This window comes from Pseudophryne corroboree, chromosome 1 (assembly GCF_028390025.1).
Source record: "Pseudophryne corroboree isolate aPseCor3 chromosome 1, aPseCor3.hap2, whole genome shotgun sequence".
NCBI lineage: Eukaryota > Metazoa > Chordata > Amphibia > Anura > Myobatrachidae > Pseudophryne > Pseudophryne corroboree.
Window position 1 is genome coordinate 21,597,157 of NC_086444.1, and position 24,065 is coordinate 21,621,221.

The 24,065-nt window shown below is 47.6% G+C and overlaps 1 protein-coding gene across 1 annotated transcript in view; it reads left to right on the top strand.

The window, feature by feature from the left end:
- The window catches only part of FANCG (FA complementation group G), a 165,518-nt gene that overhangs the window by 96,673 nt on the left and 44,780 nt on the right, over nucleotides 1-24,065 (top strand). The gene's annotated exons all lie outside the window — the stretch shown is intronic.

The following is a 24,065-nucleotide window of genomic DNA, read 5'->3' on the forward strand; positions in this document are numbered from 1 at the left end:
GCTCTATGCTCCTCACTCACTGTCTCTCCTCTGTGTCACCCCTGTCTGTCTGTCCCTCCCCTATAGAGTGTAATCTCTCATCCTAACCCACCGCTCAATGCTCCTCACTCACTGTCTCTCCTCTGTGTCACCCCTGTCTGTCTGTCTCTCCCCTATAGAGTGTAAGCTCTCATCCTAACCCACCGCTCTATGCTCCTCACTCACTGTCTCTCCTCTCTGTGTCACCCCTGTCTATCTGTCTCTCTCCTATAGAGTGTAAATCTCTCATCCTAACCCACCGCTCTATGCTCCTCACTCACTGTCTCTCCTCTCTGTGTCACCCCTGTCTGTCTGTCCCTCCCCTATAGAGTGTAATCTCTCATCCTAACCCACCGCTCTATGCTCCTCACTCACTGTCTCTCCTCTGTGTCACCCCTGTCTGTCTGTCCCTCCCCTATAGAGTGTAATCTCTCATCCTAACCCACCGCTCTATGCTCCTCACTCACTGTCTCTCCTCTGTGTCACCCCTGTCTGTCTGTCCCTCCCCTATAGAGTGTAATCTCTCATCCTAACCCACCGCTCAATGCTCCTCACTCACTGTCTCTCCTCTGTGTCACCCCTGTCGGTCTGTCCCTCCCCTATAGAGTGTAATCTCTCATCCTAACCCACCGCTCTATGCTCCTCACTCACTGTCTCTCCTCTGTGTCACCCCTGTCTGTCTGTCCCTCCCCTATAGAGTGTAATCTCTCATCCTAACCCACCGCTCTATGCTCCTCACTCACTGTCTCTCCTATGTGTCACCCCTGTCTGTCTGTCTCTCTCCTATAGTGTAATCTCTCATCCTAACCCACCGCTCTATGCTCCTCACTCACTGTCTCTCCTCTGAGTCACCCCTGTCTGTCTGTCTCTCTCCTATAGAGTGTAAGCTCTCATCCTAACCCACCGCTCTATGCTCCTCACTCACTGTCTCTCCTCTGTGTCACCCCTGTCTGTCTGCCCCTCCCCTATAGAGTGTAAGCTCTCATCCTAACCCACCGCTCTATGCTCCTCACTCACTGTCTCTCCTCTCTGTGTCACCCCTGTCTGTCTGTCCCTCTCCTATAGAGTGTAAATCTCTCATCCTAACCCACCGCTCTATGCTCCTCACTCACTGTCTCTCCTCTGTGTCACCCCTGTCTGTCTGTCCCTCCCCTATAGAGTGTAATCTCTCATCCTAACCCACCGCTCTATGCTCCTCACTCACTGTCTCTCCTCTGTGTCACCCCTGTCTGTCTGTCCCTCCCCTATAGAGTGTAAGCTCTCATCCTAACCCACCGCTCTATGCTCCTCACTCACTGTCTCTCCTCTCTGTGTCACCCCTGTCTGTCTGTCCCTCTCCTATAGAGTGTAAATCTCTCATCCTAACCCACCGCTCTATGCTCCTCACTCACTGTCTCTCCTCTGTGTCACCCCTGTCTGTCTGTCCCTCCCCTATAGAGTGTAATCTCTCATCCTAACCCACCGCTCTATGCTCCTCACTCACTGTCTCTCCTCTGTGTCACCCCTGTCTGTCTGTCCCTCCCCTATAGAGTGTAATCTCTCATCCTAACCCACCGCTCTATGCTCCTCACTCGCTGTCTCTCCTCTGTGTCACCCCTGTCTGTCTGTCCCTCCCCTATAGAGTGTAATCTCTCATCCTAACCCACCGCTCAATGCTCCTCACTCACTGTCTCTCCTCTGTGTCACCCCTGTCGGTCTGTCCCTCCCCTATAGAGTGTAATCTCTCATCCTAACCCACCGCTCTATGCTCCTCACTCACTGTCTCTCCTCTGTGTCACCCCTGTCTGTCTGTCCCTCCCCTATAGAGTGTAATCTCTCATCCTAACCCACCGCTCTATGCTCCTCACTCACTGTCTCTCCTCTGTGTCACCCCTGTCTGTCTGTCCCTCCCCTATAGAGTGTAATCTCTCATCCTAACCCACCGCTCTATGCTCCTCACTCGCTGTCTCTCCTCTGTGTCACCCCTGTCTGTCTGTAACTCCCCTATAGAGTATAATCTCTCATCCTAACCCACCGCTCTATGCTCCTCACTCACTGTCTCTCCTCTGTGTCACCCCTGTCTGTCTGTCCCTCCCCTATAGAGTGTAAGCTCTCATCATAACCCACCGCTCTATGCTCCTCACTCGCTGTCTCTCCTCTGTGTCACCCCTGTCTGTCTGTCCCTCCCCTATAGAGTGCAAGCTCTCATCATAACCCACCGCTCTATACTCCTCGCTCACTGTCTCTCCTCTGTGTCACCCCTGTCTGTCCCACCCCTATAGAGTGTAAGCTCTCATCCTAACCCACCGCTCTATGCTCCTCACTGACTGTCTCTCCTCTGTGTCACCCCTGTCTGTCTGTCCCTCCCCTATAGAGTGTAATCTCTCATCCTAACCCACCGCTCTATGCTCCTCACTCACTGTCTCTCCTCTGTGTCACCCCTGTCTGTCCCTCTCCTATAGAGTGTAAATCTCTCATCCTAACCCACCGCTCTATGCTCCTCACTCACTGTCTCCCCTCTGTGTCACCCCTGTCTGTCTGTCTCTCTCCTATAGAGTGTAAGCTCTCATCCTAACCCACCGCTCTATAGCCCTCATTCCGAGTTGTTCGCTCGGTATTTTTCATCGCATCGCAATGAAAATCCGCTTAGTACGCATGCGCAATGTCCGCACTGCGACTGCGCCAAGTATCTTTGCTATGAAGAAAGTAATTTTACTCACGGCTTTTTCATCGCTCCGGCGATCGTAATGTGATTGACAGGAAATGGGTGTTACTGGGCGGAAGCACGGCGTTTTAGGGGCGTGTGGCTGAAAACGCTACCGTTTCCGGAAAAAACGCAGGAGTGGCCGGAGAAACGGTGGGAGTGCCTGGGCGAACGCTGGGTGTGTTTGTGACGTCAACCAGGAACGACAAGCACTGAACTGATCGCAGATGCCGAGTAAGTGTGGAGCTACTCTGAAACTGCTAAGTAGTTTGTTATCGCAATTTCTCTATCGTCCTAAGTGGATGCTGGGGTTCCTGAAAGGACCATGGGGAATAGCGGCTCCGCAGGAGACAGGGCACAAAAGTAAAGCTTTTACAGGTCAGGTGGTGTGTACTGGCTCCTCCCCCTATGACCCTCCTCCAGACTCCAGTTAGATTTTTGTGCCCGGCCGAGAAGGGTGCAATTCTAGGTGGCTCTCATAAAGAGCTGCTTAGAGAGTTTAGCTTAGGTTTTTTTTATTTTACAGTGATTCCTGCTGGCAACAGGATCACTGCAACGAGGGACAGAGGGGAGAAGAAGTGAACTCACCTGCGTGCAGGATGGATTGGCTTCTTGGCTACTGGACATGAAGCTCCAGAGGGACGATCACAGGTACAGCCTGGATGGTCACCGGAGCCACGCCGCCGGCCCCCTCACAGATGCTGAAGCAAGAAGAGGTCCAGAATCGGCGGCTGAAGACTCCTGCAGTCTTCTTAAGGTAGCGCACAGCACTGCAGCTGTGCGCCATTTTCCTCTCAGCACACTTCACACGGCAGTCACTGAGGGTGCAGGGCGCTGGGGGGGGGGCGCCCTGGGAGGCAAATGAAAACCTTTAAAAAGGCTAAAAATACCTCACATATAGCCCCAGAGGCTATATGGAGATATTTACCCCTGCCTAAATGTACTAAATAGCGGGAGACGAGCCCGCCGGAAAAGGGGCGGGGCCTATCTCCTCAGCACACGGCGCCATTTTCTGTCACAGCTCCGCTGGTCAGGAAGGCTCCCAGGTCTCTCCCCTGCACTGCACTACAGAAACAGGGTATAACAGAGAGGGGGGGCAAAATAAATGGCAATATATTAATATAAAAGCAGCTATAAGGGAGCACTTAATCATAAGGCTATCCCTGTCATATATAGCGCTTTTTGGTGTGTGCTGGCAGACTCTCCCTCTGTCTCCCCAAAGGGCTAGTGGGTCCTGTCTTCGTATAGAGCATTCCCTGTGTGTCTGCTGTGTGTCGGTACGTGTGTGTCGACATGTATGATGACGTTATTGGTGTGGAGGCGGAGCAATTGCCAAATATGAGGATGTCACCTCCTAGGGGGTCGACACCAGAATGGATGCCTTTATTTGTGGAATTACGGGATAGCGTCAACTCGCTTAAGCAGTCGTTGCCGACATGAGGCGGCCGGACACTCAATTAGTGCCTGTCCAGGCGCCTCAAACACCGTCAGGGGCTGTAAAACGTCCCTTGCCTCAGTCGGTCGACACAGACCCAGACACAGGCACTGATTCCGGTGGTGAAGGTGACGAATCAACCGTATTTTCCAGTAGGGCCACACGTTATATGATTTTGGCAATAAAGGAGATGTTACATTTAGCTGATACTACAGGTACCACTAAACAGGGTATTATGTGGGGTGTGAAAAAACTACCAGTAGTTTTTACCGAATCAGAAGAATTAAATGACGTGTGTGATGAAGCGTGGGGTGCCCCGATAAAAAACTGCTAATTTCAAAGAAGTTATTGGCTTTATACCCTTTCCCGCCAGAGGTTAGGGAGCGCTGGGAAACACCTCCTAGGGTGGACAAAGCGCTAACACGCTTATCAAAACAAGTGGCGTTACCCTCTCCTGAGACGGCCGCACTTAAAGATCCATCAGATAGGAGGATGGAAAATATCCAAAAACACATGCAGGTGTTATACTACGACCAGCTATTGCGACTGCCTGGATGTGCAGTGCTGGGGTAGTTTGGTCAGAGTCCCTGATCGAAAATATTGATACCCTGGACAGGGACAATATTTTACTGTCGTTAGAACAAATAAAGGATGCATTTCTTTATATGCGTGATGCACAGAGAGATATCTGCACACTGGCATCACGGGTAAGTGCTATGTCCATTTCGGCCAGAAGAGCTTTATGGACACGACAGTGGACAGGCGATGCGTAGAGGAGTTATTTGGGGTCGGTCTATCGGATTTGGTGGCCACGGCTACGGCCGGGAAATCCACCTTTCTACCTCAAGTCACTCCCCAACAGAAAAAGGCACCGACCTTTCAACCGCAGCCCTTTCGTTCCTTTAAAAATAAGAGAGCAAAGGGCTATTCATATCTGCCACGAGGCAGAGGACGAGGGAAGAGACAGCAACAGGCAGCTCCTTCCCAGGAACAGAAGCCCTCCCCGGCTTCTACAAAAGCCTCAGCATGACGCTGGGGCTTCGCAAGCGGACTCGGGGGCGGTAGGCGGTCGTCTCAAGAATTACAGCGCGCAGTGGGCTCACTCGCAGGTAAATCCCTGGATCCTGCAGATAATATCTCAGGGGTACAGGTTGAAATTAGAGACAGAGCCACCTCGCCGTTTCCTGAAGTCTGCTTTACCAACGTCCCCCTCAGAAAGGGAGACGGTTTTGGAAGCCATTCACAAGCTGTATTCTCAGCAGGTGATAGTCAAGGTACCTCTTCTACAACAAGGGAAGGGGTATTATTCCACTCTTTTTGTGGTACCGAAGCCGGATGGCTCGGTAAGGCCTATTCTAAATCTGAAGTCCTTGAACCTGTACATAAAGAAGTTCAAGTTCAAGATGGAGTCACTCAGAGCAGTGATAGCGAACCTGGAAGAAGGGGACTTTATGGTATCCTTGGACATCACGGATGCGTATCTCCACGTTCCAATTACCCCTCACACCAGGGGTACCTCAGGTTCGTTGTACAAAACTGTCACTATCAGTTTCAGACGCTGCCGTTTGGTTTGTCCATGGCACCTCGGGTCTTTACAAAGGTAATGGCCGAGATAATATTTCTTCTTCGAAGAAAAGGCGTATTAATTATCCCATACTTGGACGATCTCCTAATAAGGGCAAGGTCCAGAGAACAGCTAGAGATGGGTTTAGCACTATCTCAAGAGGTGCTAAAGCAGCACGGATGGATTCTGAATATTCCAAAATCCAAATTAATGCCGACAACTCGTCTGCTGTTCCTGGGGATGATTCTGGACACAGTTCAGAAAAAGGTTTTTCTTCCCGAAGAAAAAGCCAAGGAGTTATCTGACCTGGTCAGGAACCTCCTAAAACCAGGGAAGGTGTCTGTACATCAATGCACAAGAGTCCTGGGAAAAAATGGTAGCTTCTTACGAAGCAATCCCTTTCGGCAGATTCCATGCAAAGGGATCTGTTGGACAAATGGTCAGGGTCGCATCTTCAGATGCACCTGCGGATAACCCTGTCGCCGAGGACAAGGGTATCCCTTCTGTGGTGGTTGCAGGAGGCTCATCTATTGGAGGGCCGCAGATTCGGCATGCAGGATTGGATCCTGGTGACCACGGATGCCAGCCTGAGAGGCTGGGGAGCAGTCACACAGGGAAGAAATTTCCAGGGAGTGTGGTCGAGCCTGAAAAAGTCTCTTCACATAAGCATTCTGGAACTAAGAGCAATCTACAATGCTCTAAGCCAGGCGGAACCTCTGCTTCAAGGAAGACCGGTGTTGATCCAGTCGGACAACATCACGGCAGTCGCCCATGTAAACAGACAGGGCGGCACAAGAAGCAGGAGGGCAATGGCAGAAGCTGCCAGGATCCTTCGCTGGGCGGAGAATCACGTGATAGCACTGTCCGCAGTATTCATCCCGGGCGTGGACAACTGGGAAGCAGACTTCCTCAGCAGACACGACCTTCACCCGGGAGAGTGGGGACTTCATCCAGAAGTTTTCCACATGCTATTAAACCGTTGGGTAAAACCAATGGTGGACATGATGGCGTCTCGCCTCAACAAAACACTGGACAGGTATTGCGCCAGGTCAAGAGATCCGCAGGCAATAGCTGTGGACGCGCTGGTAACACCTTGGGTGTACCAGTCGGTATATGTGTTTCCTCCTCTGCCTCTCATACCAAAGGTATTGAGGACTATACGGCAAAGAGGAGTAAGACTAGTGGCTCCGGATTGGCCAAGAAGGACTTGGTACCCGGAACTTCAAGAGATGGTCACGGACGATCCGTGGCCTCTACTTCTGAGAAGGGACCTGCTTCAGCAGGGTCCTTGTCTTTTTCAAGACTTACCGCGGCTGCGTTTGACGGCATGGCGTTTGAATGCCAGATCCTAAAAGGAAAAGGCATTCCAGAAGAAGTCATTCCTACCTTGATAAAGGCAAGGAAGGAAGTCACCGCGAAGCATTATCGCCGTATTTGGCGAAAATATGTTGCGTGGTGCGAGCAGCGGAGTGCTCCGATGGAGGAATTTCAACTGGGTCGTTTTCCTACATTTCCTGCAATCAGGATTGTCTATGGGTCTCAAATTGGGATCTATTAAGGTTCAAATTTCGGCCCTATCAATATTCTTCCAAAAAGAATTGGCCTCAGTCCCTGAGGTCCAGATTTTTATCAAAGGAGTACTGCATATACAGCCTCCTGTGGTGCCTAAGGTGGCACCGTGGGATCTAAATGTAGTTTTAGATTTCCTCAAATCCAATTGGTTTGAACCACTAAAGAATGTGGATTTGAAATATCTCACATGGAAAGTGACTATGTTACTGGCCCTGGTTGCGGCCGGGAGAGTATCTGAACTGGCGGCTTTGTTTTATAAAAGCCCTTATTTAATTTTCCATTCGACATAGGGCAGAGCTGCGGACGCGTCCGCATTTTCTCCCTAAGGTGGTATCAGCGTTTCACCTGAACCAGCCTATTGCAGTGCCTGCGGCTACAGACGACTTGAAGGACTCCAAGTTGTTGGACGTTGTCAGAGCCTTAAAAATATACATTTAAAGGACGGCTGGAGTCAGAAAATCTGACTCGCTGTTTATACTGTATGCACCCAACAAGTTGGGTGCACCTGCTTCTAAGCAGTCGATTGCTCGTTGGATTTGTAACAAAATTCAACTTGTACATTCTGTGGCAGGCCTGCCACAGCCTAAATCTGTTAAGGCCCATTCCGCAAGGAAGGTGGGCTCATCTTGGGCGGCTGCCCGAGGGGTTTCGGCATTACAACTCTGCCGAGCAGCTACGTGGTCAGGGGAGAACACGTTTGTAAATTTTTACAAATTTGATACCCTGGCAAAGGAGGACCTGGAGTTCTCTCATTCGGTGCTGCAGAGTCATCCGCACTCTCCCGCCCGTTTGGGAGCTTTGGTATAATCCCCATGGTCCTTTCAGGAACCCCAGCATCCACTTAGGACGATAGAGAAAATAAGAATTTACTTACCGATAATTCTATTTCTCGGAGTCCGTAGTGGATGCTGGGCGCCCATCCCAAGTGCGGATTATCTGCAATACTTGTACATAGTTATTGTTAACTAATTCGGGTTATTGTTTAGGAAGCCATCTTTCAGAGGCTCCTCTGTTATCATACTGTTAACTGGGTTTAGATCACAAGTTGTACGGTGTGATTGGTGTGGCTGGTATGAGTCTTACCCGGGATTCAAAATCCTCCCTTATTGTGTACGCTCGTCCGGGCACAGTACCTAACTGGAGTCTGGAGGAGGGTATTAGGGGGAGGAGCCAGTACACACCACCTGACCTGTAAAAGCTTTACTTTTGTGCCCTGTCTCCTGCGGAGCCGCTATTCCCCATGGTCCTTTCAGGAACCCCAGCATCCACTACGGACTCCGAGAAATAGAATTATCGGTAAGTAAATTCTTATTATTGCGAATACATCGTTAGCAATTTTAAGAAGCTAAGATTCACTCCCAGTAGGCGGCGGCTTAGCGTGTGTAACTCTGCTAAAATCGCCTTGCGACCGATCAACTCGGAATGAGGGCCTATGCTCCTCACTCACTGTCTCTCCTCTGTGTCACCCGTCTGTCTGTCCCTCCCCTATAGAGTGTAATCTCTCATCCTAACCCACCGCTCTATGCTCCTCACTCACTGTCTCTCCTCTCTGTGTCACCCCTGTCTGTCTGTCCCTCCTCTATAGAGTGTAAGCTCTCATCCCAAACCACCGCTCTATGCTCCTCACTCACTGTCTCTCCTCTGTGTCACCCCTGTCTGTCTGTCCCCCCCCTATAGAGTGTAATCTCTCATCCTAACCCACCGCTCTATGCTCCTCACTCACTGTCTCTCCTCTGTGTCACCCCTGTCTGTCTGTCTCTCTCCTATAGTGTAATCTCTCATCCTAACCCACCGCTCTATGCTCCTCACTCACTGTCTCTCCTCTGTGTCACCCCTGTCTGTCCCTCTCCTATAGAGTGTAAATCTCTCATCCTAACCCACCGCTCTATGCTCCTCACTCACTGTCTCTCCTCTGTGTCACCCCTGTCTGTCTGTCCCTCCCCTATAGAGTGTAATCTCTCATCCTAACCCACCGCTCTATGCTCCTCATTCACTGTCTCTCCTCTGTGTCTCCCCTGTCTGTCTGTCCCTCCCCTATAGAGTGTAAGCTCTCATCCTAACCCACCGCTCTATGCTCCTCACTCACTGTCTCTCCTCTGTGTCTCCCCTGTCTGTCTGTCCCTCCCCTATAGAGTGTAAGCTCTCATCCTAACCCACTGCTCTATGCTCCTCACTCACTCTCTCCCCTCTGTGTCACCCCCTGTCTATCTGTCTCTCCCCTATAGAGTGTAAGCTCTCATCCTAACCCACCGCTCTATGCTCCTCACTGACTGTCTCTCCTCTGTGTCACCCCTGTCTGTCTGCCCCTCCCCTATAGAGTGTAATCTCTCATCCTAACCCACCGCTCTATGCTCCTCACTCACTGTCTCTCCTCTGTGTCACCCCTGTCTGTCTGTCCCTCCCCTATAGAGTGTAAGCTCTCATCCTAACACACCGCTCTATGCTCCTCACTCACTGTCTTTCCTCTGTGTCACCCCTGTCTGTCTGTCTCTCTACTATAGTGTAATCTCTCATCCTAACCCACCGCTCTATGCTCCTCACTCACTGTCTCTCCTCTGTGTCACCCCTGTCTGTCTGTCTGTCTCTCCCCTATAGAGTGTACGCTCTCATCCTAACCCACCACTCTATGCTCCTCACTCACTGTGTCTCCTCTGTGTCATCCGTCTGTCTGTCTCTGTCTACCCCTCCTCTATATAGTGTAATCTCTCATCCTAACCCACCACTCTATGCTCCTCACTGACTGTCTCTCCTCTGTGTCACCCCTGTCTGTAACTCCCCTATAGAGTGTAATCTCTCATCCTAACCCACCGCTCTATGCTCCTCACTCACTGTGTCTCCTCTGTGTCATCCGTCTGTCTGTCTCTGTCTACCCTTCCTCTATATAGTGTAATCTCTCATCCTAACCCACCACTCTATGCTCCTCACTGACTGTCTCTCCTCTGTGTCACCCCTGTCTGTCTGCCCCTCCCCTATAGAGTGTAATCTCTCATCCTAACCCACCGCTCTATGCTCCTCACTCACTGTCTCTCCTCTGTGTCACCCCTGTCTGTCTGTCCCTCCTCTATAGAGTGTAAGCTCTCATCCTAACCCACCGCTCTATGCGCCTCGCTCACTGTCTCTCCTCTGTGTCACCCCTGTCTGTCTGCCCCTCCCCTATAGAGTGTAATCTCTCATCCTAACCCACCGCTCTATGCTCCTCACTCACTGTCTCTCCTCTGTGTCACCCCTGTCTGTCTGTCTCTCTCCTATAGTGTAATCTCTCATCCTAACCCACCGCTCTATGCTCCTCACTCACTGTCTCTCCTCTGTGTCACCCCTGTCTGTCCCTCTCCTATAGAGTGTAAATCTCTCATCCTAACCCACCGCTCTATGCTCCTCACTCACTGTCTCTTCTCTGTGTCACCCCTGTCTGTCTTGATAAAGCTGAATATTTATCGTATATAAAACACTTTAAGAGGTCTAAGAACACTGTACGCTATCTACGTAAGAAGTACCGTAAGGGTACGCAAGTTGCGTAGCGATCGCTCAACCGTAGTCGAGACGCTCAAGCGTCACGTTCGCTTACGGCCTAGTGATCACAGGCAGACACGCTAGTGGCTGCCGACTAACGTAATGATTCGCTGTAGCGTAGCGGACGCTCGAGACCACGAGGAGATCACCAGCGATGCAGACGCTTACAACGTTAAACCTTTATATCTATACCTTTAACAACGAAATACACAGTAAACCTTAGTGTAGAGACAGAGTGTAAGTGTAACCTGATTAACTACAAAGCTGCTTGAGCGTCACCGACGCTCAGGGAATACTTAACACTATAAGAAATACACAGATACCTGGGCTTAGGGTCCAAAACCTATTATATGTATTATGACTATTATACTTGCAAAAAGAATCACAGTACAAAGCATACACTACAATATAACATAAACCAACTAACCAGATAACTACACAGGAAATATAATACAATACAATAAAGGGAAAATACGAGAGAAAGATAGAGAGAGATAGAGAGAGATGGCTCACAGTAAGACAATATGATTACGGAGAAAACTTACGCACAAGGGGAAACGATCGCATGCGCCTCGATATCCAGCTCCCGATTATCAGCAATGAGAACCGTTGAAGAGAGTGACCTGGGTATCGTCGGCCTGCCTATTTATGCCCCACACACAATACAATTCAATGGTCCCTACAATCTCATTGTCCATTGGACACAGGAATTCGGCTTCGCGTTATAACAAAAGGTCATAGGTTGATTCATACAGGTGGGCTGTGACTGTTTCCAACTGTTCAGGTGGGTGGGATACTGGGTTTCCCGCCGCATGATTAAGTAAGAACAAATAATAGTAAATGGACATAAACTTCTTATGTCCATAACTATTCGCACGAGCGATTAATCCGCTCCAAACCAACACCGGAATATTGCTATTTAAATACTCTTCCGATGGGTACCAAACACTACTGTATGACCCCTGTTAGACCCTTCGTACAATACAAAGAGGAATCTCTCTGTTCAGGAACATGCTATGTTAATCAAACTTTCAGAATCTATCAAAGGGACCATGATCTATAAAATACCTAATTAGTGAAAATATGTAACGATTGAGTCGCACGCTACGACTACACAAACTTTACCGTAAATACGCATACCGAGCACCAGCGGGTGCACGCAACAGCGGGTATGCGCACTCACGGGAGAGCGCACGCATGCGCAGCGCGGACCTGAATGAGGTGCAAATATGGCAGTGTGCATAGAGATATTTTTCCGACTTTGACAGTCCACCCTTTGGCAGTCAATAATAACTGCCACCTTCTAAAACATTTCAAAAGGAGAAAAATATATGTCAGGGGTTAATTCATTTCCATGGTTGGGTAAGGGAGGAGAGAGGAGTAGGTGTGAAGAGGGTATGACCTAGTGAGATAGCAGAAGCATGTGTGTATGAGTCCATGTTTGGGGGGTCATGTATCATCGTGCCGTACGTGTTGTAAATCAAGCTTCGAGGTATTGCGAAGTATACATTTGAATTCCTTCTTATCCCGTATTAAGGGTCTGTGGATGGGCTGTCAAACTCTACCGAGCTCATTTCGGCTTTTAGTTGTAACAAAATGGGGAAGCACATTTTAGTTGATGATACATGAATAGGGGAGGTATGTGGTTGCTGATATCTGTGCCTGTATTCCCTATCGACTATGTGTGTTATTACCTGAGGGTTGTAGAGATGAAGATAAAGAACACTTATGGAAAATGCAGTGGTATTCTATGTCAGGTTAATGTACATCTGTCAGTTGAAGTTTTGTTCGGTATCAGTTGAAAGTCGTCTTCTTTGCGCTGTGTTGCCCATTAGGTGTGAGCAAAAAGCTTTGTCAATGCCATTAGATTTACAAAAAAAATGTTGGGCTAGCGTAAGTTTAAGAATTCTAGGGAAACTGGGGATCCATGGCAAAGTTCATCAAATGTCCGTATCTCAAGTGGTCAAAACTTCTTCTTTGGTCTGTCCGTTGTCTGTATAGCGTCTCGTCAACTTCCTCGTCCAAGGGGGTCTTTTTATCTTGGAGAAAAACCAGAAAAACAGGTGAAAGAAACGGACCGTATAATCGCATTTTCATTACATCATTGTTTCTATCGTTGGGTCATAGATCAAATCCAGGTTAATTACAGTTTCCTCACTCCTCAAACTCATTACCCTGGTACGATGTTTGCACTTCATTAAAGCCTGACCGCATCTAAATATCAATCCAATCGATATGACAACACCTAAGATACATAGGAGAAACTTCCCAACATCCATTATGACTCCTTGAGCCCAGTCTCCTAAACCGGAGAACCAATTTCGCGGGTTCAACCATGACACCCAACCAGTCAGCTCATTACCTACAGCAGCAAGAGTGAGATTGTGTTTTCGGCGAAATTCCCACTTCAATTGGAGAATATCGTCCATCTTTTGGTCTATGACCTCGACCGGATCCTCGGTGCTATTCGTGATATACGTGCAACACTTCACGCCGTACTGTGTTGCCAATGTAACACAATATCCGCCTGTCACTGCTGTGAGGTAATTAAGAACCATTCTATGCTGTACCAGTTCTGTTTTATAAGCTTGAAGTTCCCTTCCAGTATATCTAAACGTGTCGTCATACATTTCAGTGATATTATCTAACAAATTTGCGAGCGCCGAGATGTATCTATAGTTCATCACTCCTCGAGCGGTGCGAGTGAAATCTAATGCCGCCAGAACCTGAATCCCGGTGGATTCATGGATCAGGTCAGAGGCCGGATGCTCTAACCTTTCTGTCAGTTGTCTTTTAACTACGTGCTCGTAATGAGTGTGAGTATAAGGAGCTTGGGCACCACGGTGTATGTCTTTCATTTTGTCATGTGACACAGTCATTACTTCAGGCAATACTTTTCCAATATAACACAATCCTTCAGAGTTTGGGGCAAGCCACTTGTACGCCTTTCTCCCGCATATGAAATATGCATCATCGGGGAGAACATATGGGACGGAGAAGGACATAACCATATTACACACCTTCCAGGTGAAATCTCCTAACCCTAATTCTTCCATCTGCTTAATACACGTATCAGGTTGTACGATATGTGCACAGTATCCTGGTGATACTTCTCCAACTCTAGTAATTCTATTTCCTAAGGTATACCTATACCTGAAAGACTTTCCTCTACTGGCTATGTGGCGTACAAGCTCTGTATCTGTAGGCATTCTATCTGCTCTATGCGAAAAGGTCATGGTGTGGTTACTCCATGACACTTCCCAATTTCCCGGCTTTCTGGGATTGGAGATGTTGAAACATAATAGGGACCTATCCACATGGTATTGGTGGAGCTTCAAACTAGGAGGGCTGGAGATATTAAACCTCCTGTCCACCGGTCTCCCACCATTTAACTCGAGTACCTCCCCTATCGTTAAAGGAAATGGTACTAGCCCTGATTTGCTATGACCTTGAGGTACTTGAGAGCATACCCAACAATCTGTTTTGTTTAACACATTACCCACTAAGGAGTGATAGTCACTCAATGGATGCCGATCCATATGGATATTAAAACTGGATTGGCATTTCTTGATGCATCCATCTTCAATGACATTGTTACAGAGCCTACAGATACAGTTTTCTTCAGCTAACAATCCGTCACAATTTCTTCTATGGTCAATGCTATCGGATCGTTTTCTGATACTCGCCTTTGCTTGTTGGTTAGGTTGATCTTGGAAAAATACGCCTCCATCTTTATCATCAGAACCCATTCCAGAACCTCTCTCGACCTCCATGGTACTCTCGCCGGAACAGACTGCTCTGGTCAACATCATGGTCAACAGGAAAATCCGGATCACAGTCTCTTGGGGCAAGTCCATCTTATAGGAGGAGACGAAGAAGAATGAAAAGGGGAAAAAGAAATTTGAGGGAGAGGGGATGGGAAGTGGAGAAAAACAATAAAAGGGAACAGGGAATCGACAACTGCTTTCGGTCTTCAAGGCTCAGGTGCCGCCTCAGTCCTCCTGGAACAGACACTCCAGTGATACAACCTCTACCGTCTGTTCCTTATCACGGGACTTCTCTGGATCAGCAACCTTCTTGCAGTGGGATGAATGGACCCAAGTCTCTCTCTCAGCAACCTTCAATGCTGTAGTGCTAGTCAATAAGACCTGGTATGGTCCTTCCCATCTGTCAATAAGGCAACCTGAGCGTAGAAAATTCCGTATCATTACATACTCCCCAGGTTCAATGTCATGACAATTACTATCTGGTAGATCGGGAATCACCAACTTCAGATTATCATTTTGATTCCTTAGCTGTTTGCTCATGTTAATCAAGTACTTTACAGTTACTTCATTGTTACATTTCAAATCATCCTGAGGGTTAATCATAACATGCGGTTGTCGACCAAACAAAATTTCAAAGGGGGACAGATTAAGAGGGGACCTGGGAGTGGTTCTGATACTGTACAATACAATGGGTAAAGCTTCTGGCCATGTCAATCCTGTCTCTGCCATCACTTTACTCAATTTATTTTTAATAGTGCTGTTCACTCTTTCGACCTTCGCACTCGCCTGTGGACGGTACGGAGTGTGCAGCTTGCTATCAATTCCCATCAACTTACACATTCCTTGAAAGACATCACCTGTAAAATGGGTACCCCTATCACTTTCGATTATTCTAGGGATACCATATCTACATACAAATTCCTGCACAATTTTCTTAGCAGTAAACATAGCGGTATTTGTAGCCGCAGGAAATGCTTCGACCCAATTCGAGAAAACATCTATACAGACAAGTACATATTTCAAATTCCGACAAGGGGGTAATTGAATGAAGTCAATCTGTATTACCTGGAAAGGGCCGCCGGCAGGTGGGATATGGGATGGTTCTGTAGGTATTGCCTTTCCAATGTTCTTTCTCAAACAAGTAAGGCATGACATTGCTCTTTTACTCGCATGAGAGGAGAATCCTGGGGCGCACCAATATGCTCTTACCAACTTGCACATTCCCTCCTTGCCTAGATGAGTCAGCCCGTGAGCTGCTTCAGCCAGACATGGAAGATATGCTCTGGGGGCCACTGGTTTACCATGTCCATCCGTCCAGAGCCCTGAGGACTCCTGGCCATATCCCTTTGCCTTCCAGACTGCCTTTTCCTGTGTGGAACACAAATTTTGCATTTCACACAACTTCTGTGTGTTAATGGTATTAAATACCATCAATTGTGTGGTGTCTGTCTGTATGGGGGTAGCAGCTGCTAACTTAGCAGCTTCGTCTGCTCGGCTGTTACCAAGTGATACCGGGTCTTGGCTATATGTGTGTGCTTTACACTTGATAACAGCCACTCTGTCGGGTTCCTGTATCGCTGTTAGAAGCCTTTTTATGTGAGCTGCATGCGCTACCGGTGTACCAGCGGCCGTCATGAAATTTCTGAGGCGCCATAGGGCTCCGAAATCATGGACTACCCCGAATGCGTATCTAGAATCGGTGTAGATATTGGCTGACTTACCCTTAGCCAATTCACATGCTCTGGTTAGGGCGACCAGTTCAGCAACCTGGGCTGAGTGAGGTGGGCCTAGCGGTTCCGCTTCTATGGTGTCTTGGTCATCTACGACTGCGTATCCAGTACACAAGTCTCCCGAGTCTGACTGTCTATGACAACTACCGTCCGTGTAGAACGTGAGTTCTGCATCTTCCAGTGGGTTGTCACTGATGTCAGGCCTTGCGGTAAAATTTTGGGTCAAATATTCCATACAATCATGTGTGTCCTCCTTTGTATTAAATCCTCCTTCCCCATCACTCTCACCTTCCACCCTTTGTGCCTGACCAGGCACACCTGGGAGATACGTTGCAGGATTTAATGCACTGCATCTCCTTATGGTGATGTTTACGGGGGCCATTAGTGCCAATTCCCATCTTGTAAACCTCGCTGATGAGACGTGTCTGGTTTGGGCAGAATTCAATAAGGCTGATACTGCATGTGGCGTATGGATTGTGAGGTTGTGGCCTAGCACGACATCTTCGCTTTTTGTCACTAGCAATGCTATCGCAGCAACGCTTCGCAAGCATGTGGGGAGGGATCGCGCTACCGTGTCTAGCTGAGCGCTGTAGTATGCAACTGGCCTACTGGCATCACCGTGCTTTTGGGTTAGTACACCTGCCGCGCAACCAGCACTTTCTGTTCCGTATAGTTCAAAGGGTTTCCCATAGTCTGGCATACCTAATGCTGGTGCCTGCGTTAGGCACTGTTTGAGTCTCTCGAATGCTGTTTCGGACTCGTCTGTATGCGAAATCCTATCAGGTTTGTTTGAGGAGACCATTTCTTGCAAAGGTAACGCCAAAATGGAAAACCCTGGGATCCAATTACGGCAATACCCACACATTCCTAAAAACGTTCTGATCTGTTGCTGGGTTTGTGGCAGAGTCATGTCTCTAATTGCTTGGATTCTATCAGCGGTCAGGTGTCTCAGTCCTTGTGTTAGACAGTGTCCCAAATATTTTACCTTAGTTTGGCATAATTGCAACTTGTCTTTGGACACCTTGTGTCCTGTGTCTGAAAGATGAAACAGGAGCTGTTTCGTATCCTTCAGAGATGCTTCCAGTGAATCTGAACACAGCAGTAAATCGTCCACATACTGTATCAATACTGATCCACTCTCTGGTTGAAAAGACTGTAAACAATCATGCAAAGCCTGAGAAAATATACTTGGACTATCTATGAAACCTTGGGGTAATCGAGTCCACGTGTATTGGACTCCTCTGTATGTGAATGCGAACAAATATTGGCTGTCAGGGTGCAGAGGTACCGAAAAGAAAGCGGAGCAGAGGTCAATAACAGTGAAAAATTTGGCAGTGGGAGGGATTTGCATTAGGATGACAGCTGGATTTGGCACTACGGGGAACTGACTCTCAACTATTTTGTTAATCCCCCTTAGATCCTGCACTAGTCTGTAACCCCTCCCCCCACTCTTTTTAACAGGGAAGATGGGACTATTGGCAGTGCTGGACGTTCTTACTAGAATGCCCTGTTGTAGCAAGCGCTCTATTACTGGGTAAACTCCTAACTCCACCTCTGGCTTCAGAGGGTACTGTGGGATTTTTGGAGCTATCCTACCATCTTTTACTTGTACAACTACTGGAGCTACGTTTGCCATTAATCCAGTGTCTTGTCCGTCTTTTGTCCAAAGTGACTCTGGTATCTGAGATGTCATCTCTTCTATCTGGGATGGATTCCTATTTGTCATAATGGTATGTGACATTAATTTTGATGGGGAGTCTAACATGTCTCGCACTTCCTGAGCGTGATTCTCAGGTATGTCCAAGAATACACCTTCAGGAGTACAATAAATGACGCACCCCATTTTACACAGTAAGTCTCTTCCCAGGAGATTGGTTGGTGCCGATGCAGCCAGCAAAAAGGAATGCTTGGTATGCAAAGGCCCTATTGTAATCTCGGCTGGTGTGCTAACAGGGTAGTGCTGGACTACTCCTGTTACTCCCATGGCTGGAATTGTCCTACCAGTGGTTCTCATGCCCACTGTCGAATTTATCACTGACTTGGCCGCCCCTGTGTCTACAAGAAAGTTTAAAGTTTTACCAGCTACATTAATTGCGATCTCGGGTTCACTTCCAAGGTTGGCAATCAATTTTACTGGCTGCAGATTACAGGTATGGCCACACCCCTATTGGGTATGGTGACCTTCCTGAATCCCGCTGGCAGCAACTACTTGTGAGGGAGATAGCTGGGAACTACCAGAGGCATGCCAATCTCTGTTCGGGGGATATCTTTTTGTTTCCCCTGTATGTGGCTCATAACTCCGTTTCTGTGGACCCCGATCCCAATGTCGTGTGTCGTGTCGTTGTCTAGGGGGTTGGTATGAGTTTCGTGGATTCTTTACTCTACAATCTCGTGCCATGTGTCCCTGTTTGTGACAAGAATAACAAGTAACCATACTTGACTTACCCACAGGGTTTGGTGATACAAACAAAGGCTGCCTTGTGGTCAGGGCCTGTATACTTACTGACATTAATTTATCACCTTGTTGCTCCCTGTGTCTGGTGATGTTTCTATCGTGATCAATAGCAGCCTCTCTCAAAGTAGCCACAGACAGACCTCGCCAACATGGTTGTGTGATCTGTACCCTAGTCCTCAATGACTCTTTTAAACCATCCATCAGTACCGATACTGCTACTTCCCGATGGTTTGTGTCTGTTTTAATGTCCTCTATGCCTGTGTATTTTTCCATTTCTAATAATGCTCTGTGAAAATACTCTGCAGCTGTCTCTGACTCCCTCTGTTTAATGGAGAATATCTTATTCCATTTAGCTACCGCTGGGAAATACTCTTTTAACTGCAAGTTTATTCTTTTCACATTATCTTGGTTGTACACATCTGTAAGAGGTACATCATGATCTACTCCGCAATCAGCTAAAAATTGAGTTGCGTCGACGTTTGAGGGTAAACATGCTCTCAGCAATATCTGCCAGTCTTTGTTGTTGGGCTCTACAGTGTTACCTAAGTCTCTGATGTATTTTTGACTGGCAACTAAATCTTTTCTAGGGTCAGGAAATTCAGACACTATGGTCCTTAATTCCATTCGGGAAAATGGGGTGTACATGGCGATGTTCCTAATGGGAGTGGCTCCTGATGTGTCTGTTTTCCCATTTGGCACTGCTATTACTCTAACAGGTGTAATTCTAACAACCTCATTCTGTGTAGATTCTACAGGCTGTGGTGAAATAGTCTCAGCATAATGCATGGTGCCGTACTTACCAGTTGATACGACCTCACCTATCCCTCCGCTAGGGGCCTTTACTAATCTCGTGGGTGGAGCTGTGCCTACTGTGGTCTCTGCTATGGTGGCTGCTAGAGAGAGCGCTGAAATCGTTGCCGATTCGTCCTCTTGATCACACTCCTGAGGAAAGTTCAAAACAGGGTACAACTTGCACGGGTTAATACTTGCATGGGTTAATGGGTTAACATTATCATTAACATTTACACAGTTACTAAGTGATTGTGTGTTACACTTTAGTGCGTCTTTCTCCGCAATCAACTTCTCTCCTGATATATATGGTGGCGGTGGGGCCGTGGCAATCAGTTTTCTGTTAGAGCCAGATCCCGCCGCCTGAGCCAAACCTCTCTGTATCTCACCTTCCTGTTGCCACAACTGTAAATAATCATAATGCTGGATTCGTCTCTTTGTTGATTTTATGAGACATATCCTCCTCCTTAAATTTTGTAACACTTCTGAGCTGAAGCTACCTACTCTTGGGAATTTCTCCCCGTCATGTACAGTCATTCTCTCCCATTCATCACATAAAGTTTCTGTGTGACTTCCGTATTTCTCACACATTATATACCTGGCCGACCCAATTGGTCGGACCACTGAATCAACCCGAACCGAGGTTGATCGCCCCCTACCTGAACAAGTGGCCCCCATAGTTCGAAAGTGTTGCTTTATTTAGCCAACCTTTACGCAAAACCAAATGTCCACAATAGGCTGACGGTGGCGGTTTACCGAGTACCCCACTCACTCGCCCACGCCGACCAATACGACCTGATCACACCGATATGGTGCTGGCGTACTCGACCTAGGGCCCCTGCGACCTGAACCTCTATTTACTGGAACCTGCGAGGGTTATCCGAAGAACACTTACTCTTTCCAGTAACTATTGGTTGCTGGATAGTTCCTGAGTGAGCAGCAAACTTCCCTTAAAATAAAAAAATTACACAAATCACGTTAGAGTGTACAAATAGCGTTTGTGACCCCTTTACTCTAATGGTACTAGGTCAGATTACTAACTACTGTACACAATTACGTGCGGTCCAATCGTTCAGTACACAAACAACTAAGCTTATGTACGGAAAGACCAATGGAATCGAAACTTACGACTGCGAATTCCTTCAGCCAGAGCTTATATGGCCTATATGGGTGTTGCACCAACCCTTTCTTGGTGTTGTGCCTGTGAACTGTATAGCGGACTTCCTTGTCGGCTGTACCTGGACCTCCTGGTCTGTTATGACCTCCTGGTCTTGTTACAGTATGACCTCCTGGTCTGCTACACTCTAATGCTCAAAATTGTATATTTAACCAGGGATGCCTCCCTAGCCACCGTGCACGTCACTTACACGCATGTACCTCACGAGTACTCGACTTTTCTTGTGGTTCAACCTTTAAAAATTGTAAAAACACTCACTCATCACATGTACACTTTTGTTTCTATTTCTATTTCTGCGCAGAAATTTTTCTTTAGATCAGGTGTGTTACCAATTAGGAGCAGGATCTGTTAATTAAATTTCGGACACCCAAAAATAGACTTGCGTTATTTCTCGCCTCGCGTTATTTATCGCTTTGCGTTATTTATCGCTTTGCGTTATTTATCAACTTATCGTGACTTGAGCTACGTGGGCGTAACCGGACGCTCCGTTGCGTAATATACGCTGCGTGCGTCGGCCTTTGGATTGCGTACGCAAGTCTTTGTTAGAGACACGTGTACGCAAAGCAAAGATCCACCGTAACACAATTTATACTTTTATCAATGTAGATGATCCTTGATCATCTACCACACACCACACTGACTTCGCCTTATCTCCCGGGCAAAACTGTGTGTTTGTCTATCCTTTAACTATATTACCTTTACTCTTAAACTATGAAATAACGGCAAATCTCTTTTAGTACTTCTATCAACTATAAAACTGGCAGACAGGAGAGTGATATACGAAAATACACAAATGAAAAAGAAATGCAGATATATATATGTGTGTGCGTGCGTGTGTACGCAAGACAGAAAAAAAATAAACAGTTTTAACAAGACACTAGCGTTTTGTTCTCACCTCCGGTTCCCGGATTCCTTCAGCACTCTTTACCTAAGCGAAGCAGACGCTTATCCCGTCAGCACTACGAGGGATACAACCTCCCGCCCTTTGCTGAGGGATAATGTCTGCTGATCTACCTAGTGCAGATATGTGAAGGACGGGCGAGCCGCCAATTGATAAAGCTGAATATTTATCGTATATAAAACACTTTAAGAGGTCTAAGAACACTGTACGCTATCTACGTAAGAAGTACCGTAAGGGTACGCAAGTTGCGTAGCGATCACTCAACCGTAGTCGAGACGCTCAAGCGTCACGTTCGCTTACGGCCTAGTGATCACAGGCAGACACGCTAGTGGCTGCCGACTAACGTAATGATTCGCTGTAGCGTAGCGGACGCTCGAGACCACGAGGAGATCACCAGCGATGCAGACGCTTACAACGTTAAACCTTTATATCTATACCTTTAACAACGAAATACACAGTAAACCTTAGTGTAGAGACAGAGTGTAAGTGCAACCTGGTGTAACCTGATTAACTACAAAGCTGCTTGAGCGTCACCGACGCTCAGGGAATACTTAACACTATAAGAAATACACAGATACCTGGGCTTAGGGTCCAAAACCTATTATATGTATTATGACTATTATACTTGCAAAAAGAATCACAGTACAAAGCATACACTACAATATAACATAAACCAACTAACCAGATAACTACACAGGAAATATAATACAATACAATAAAGGGAAAATACGAGAGAAAGATAGAGAGAGAGAGAGAGAGATAGAGAGAGATGGCTCACAGTAAGACAATATGATTACGGAGAAAACTTATGCACAAGGGGAAACGATCGCATGCGCCTCGATATCCAGCTCCCGATTATCAGCAATGAGAACCGTTGAAGAGAGTGACCTGGGTATCGTCGGCCTGCCTATTTATGCCCCACACACAATACAATTCAATGGTCCCTACAATCTCATTGTCCATTGGACACAGGAATTCGGCTTCGCATTATAACAAAAGGTCATAGGTTGATTCATACAGGTGGGCTGTGACTGTTTCCAACTGTTCAGGTGGGTGGGATACTGGGTTTCCCGCCGCATGATTAAGTAAGAACAAATAATAGTAAATGGACATAAACTTCTTATGTCCATAACTATTCGCACGAGCGATTAATCCGCTCCAAACCAACACCGGAATATTGCTATTTAAATACTCTTCCGATGGGTACCAAACACTACTGTATGACCCCTGTTAGACCCTTCGTACAATACAAAGAGGAATCTCTCTGTTCAGGAACATGCTATGTTAATCAAACTTTCAGAATCTATCAAAGGGACCATGATCTATAAAATACCTAATTAGTGAAAATATGTAACGATTGAGTCGCACGCTACGACTACACAAACTTTACCGTAAATACGCATACTGAGCACCAGCGGGTGCACGCAACAGCGGGTATGCGCACTCACGGGAGAGCGCACGCATGCGCAGCGCGGACCTGAATGAGGTGCAAATATGGCAGTGTGCATAGAGATATTTTTCCGACTTTGACAGTCTGTCCCTCCCCTATAGAGTGTAAGCTCTCATCCTAACCCACCGCTCTATGCTCCTCACTCACTGTCTCTCCTCTGTGTCACCCCTGTCTGTCTGTCCCTCCCCTATAGAGTGTAAGCTCTCATCCTAACCCACCGCTCTATGCTCCTCACTCACTGTCTCTTCTCTGTGTCACCCCTGTCTGTCTGTCCCTCCTCTATAGAGTGTAAATCTCTCATCCTAACCCACTGCTCTATGCTCCTCACTCACTGTCTCTTCTCTGTGTCACCCCTGTCTGTCTGTCTCTCCTCTATAGAGTGTAAATCTCTCATCCTAACCCACCGCTCTATGCTCCTCACTCACTGTCTCCCCTCTGTGTCACCTGTCTGTCTGTTACTCCCCTATAGAGTGTAAGCTCTCATCCTAACCCACCGCTCTATGCTCCTCACTCACTGTCTCCCCTCTGTGTCACCCCTGTCTGTCTGTCCCTCCCCTATAGAGTGTAATCTCTCATCCTAACCCACCGCTCTATGCTCCTCACTCACTGTCTCCCCTCTGTGTCACCCCTGTCTGTCTGTCCCTCCCCTATAGAGTGTAAGCTCTCATCCTAACCCACCGCTCTATGCTCCTCACTCACTGTCTCTCCTCTGTGTCACCCCTGTCTGTCTGTAACTCCCCTATAGAGTGTAATCTCTCATCCTAACCCACCGCTCTATGCTCCTCACTCACTGTCTCCCCTCTGTGTCACCCCCGTCTGTCTGTCTCTTTCCTATAGAGTGTAAGCACTCATCCTAACCCACCGCTCTATGCTCCTCACTCACTGTCTCCTCTGTGTCACCCCTGTCTGTCTGTCCCTCCCCTATAGAGTGTAATCTCTCATCCTAACCCACCGCTCTATGCTCCTCACTCACTGTCTCTCCTCTGGGTCTCCCCTGTCTGTCTGTCCCTCCCC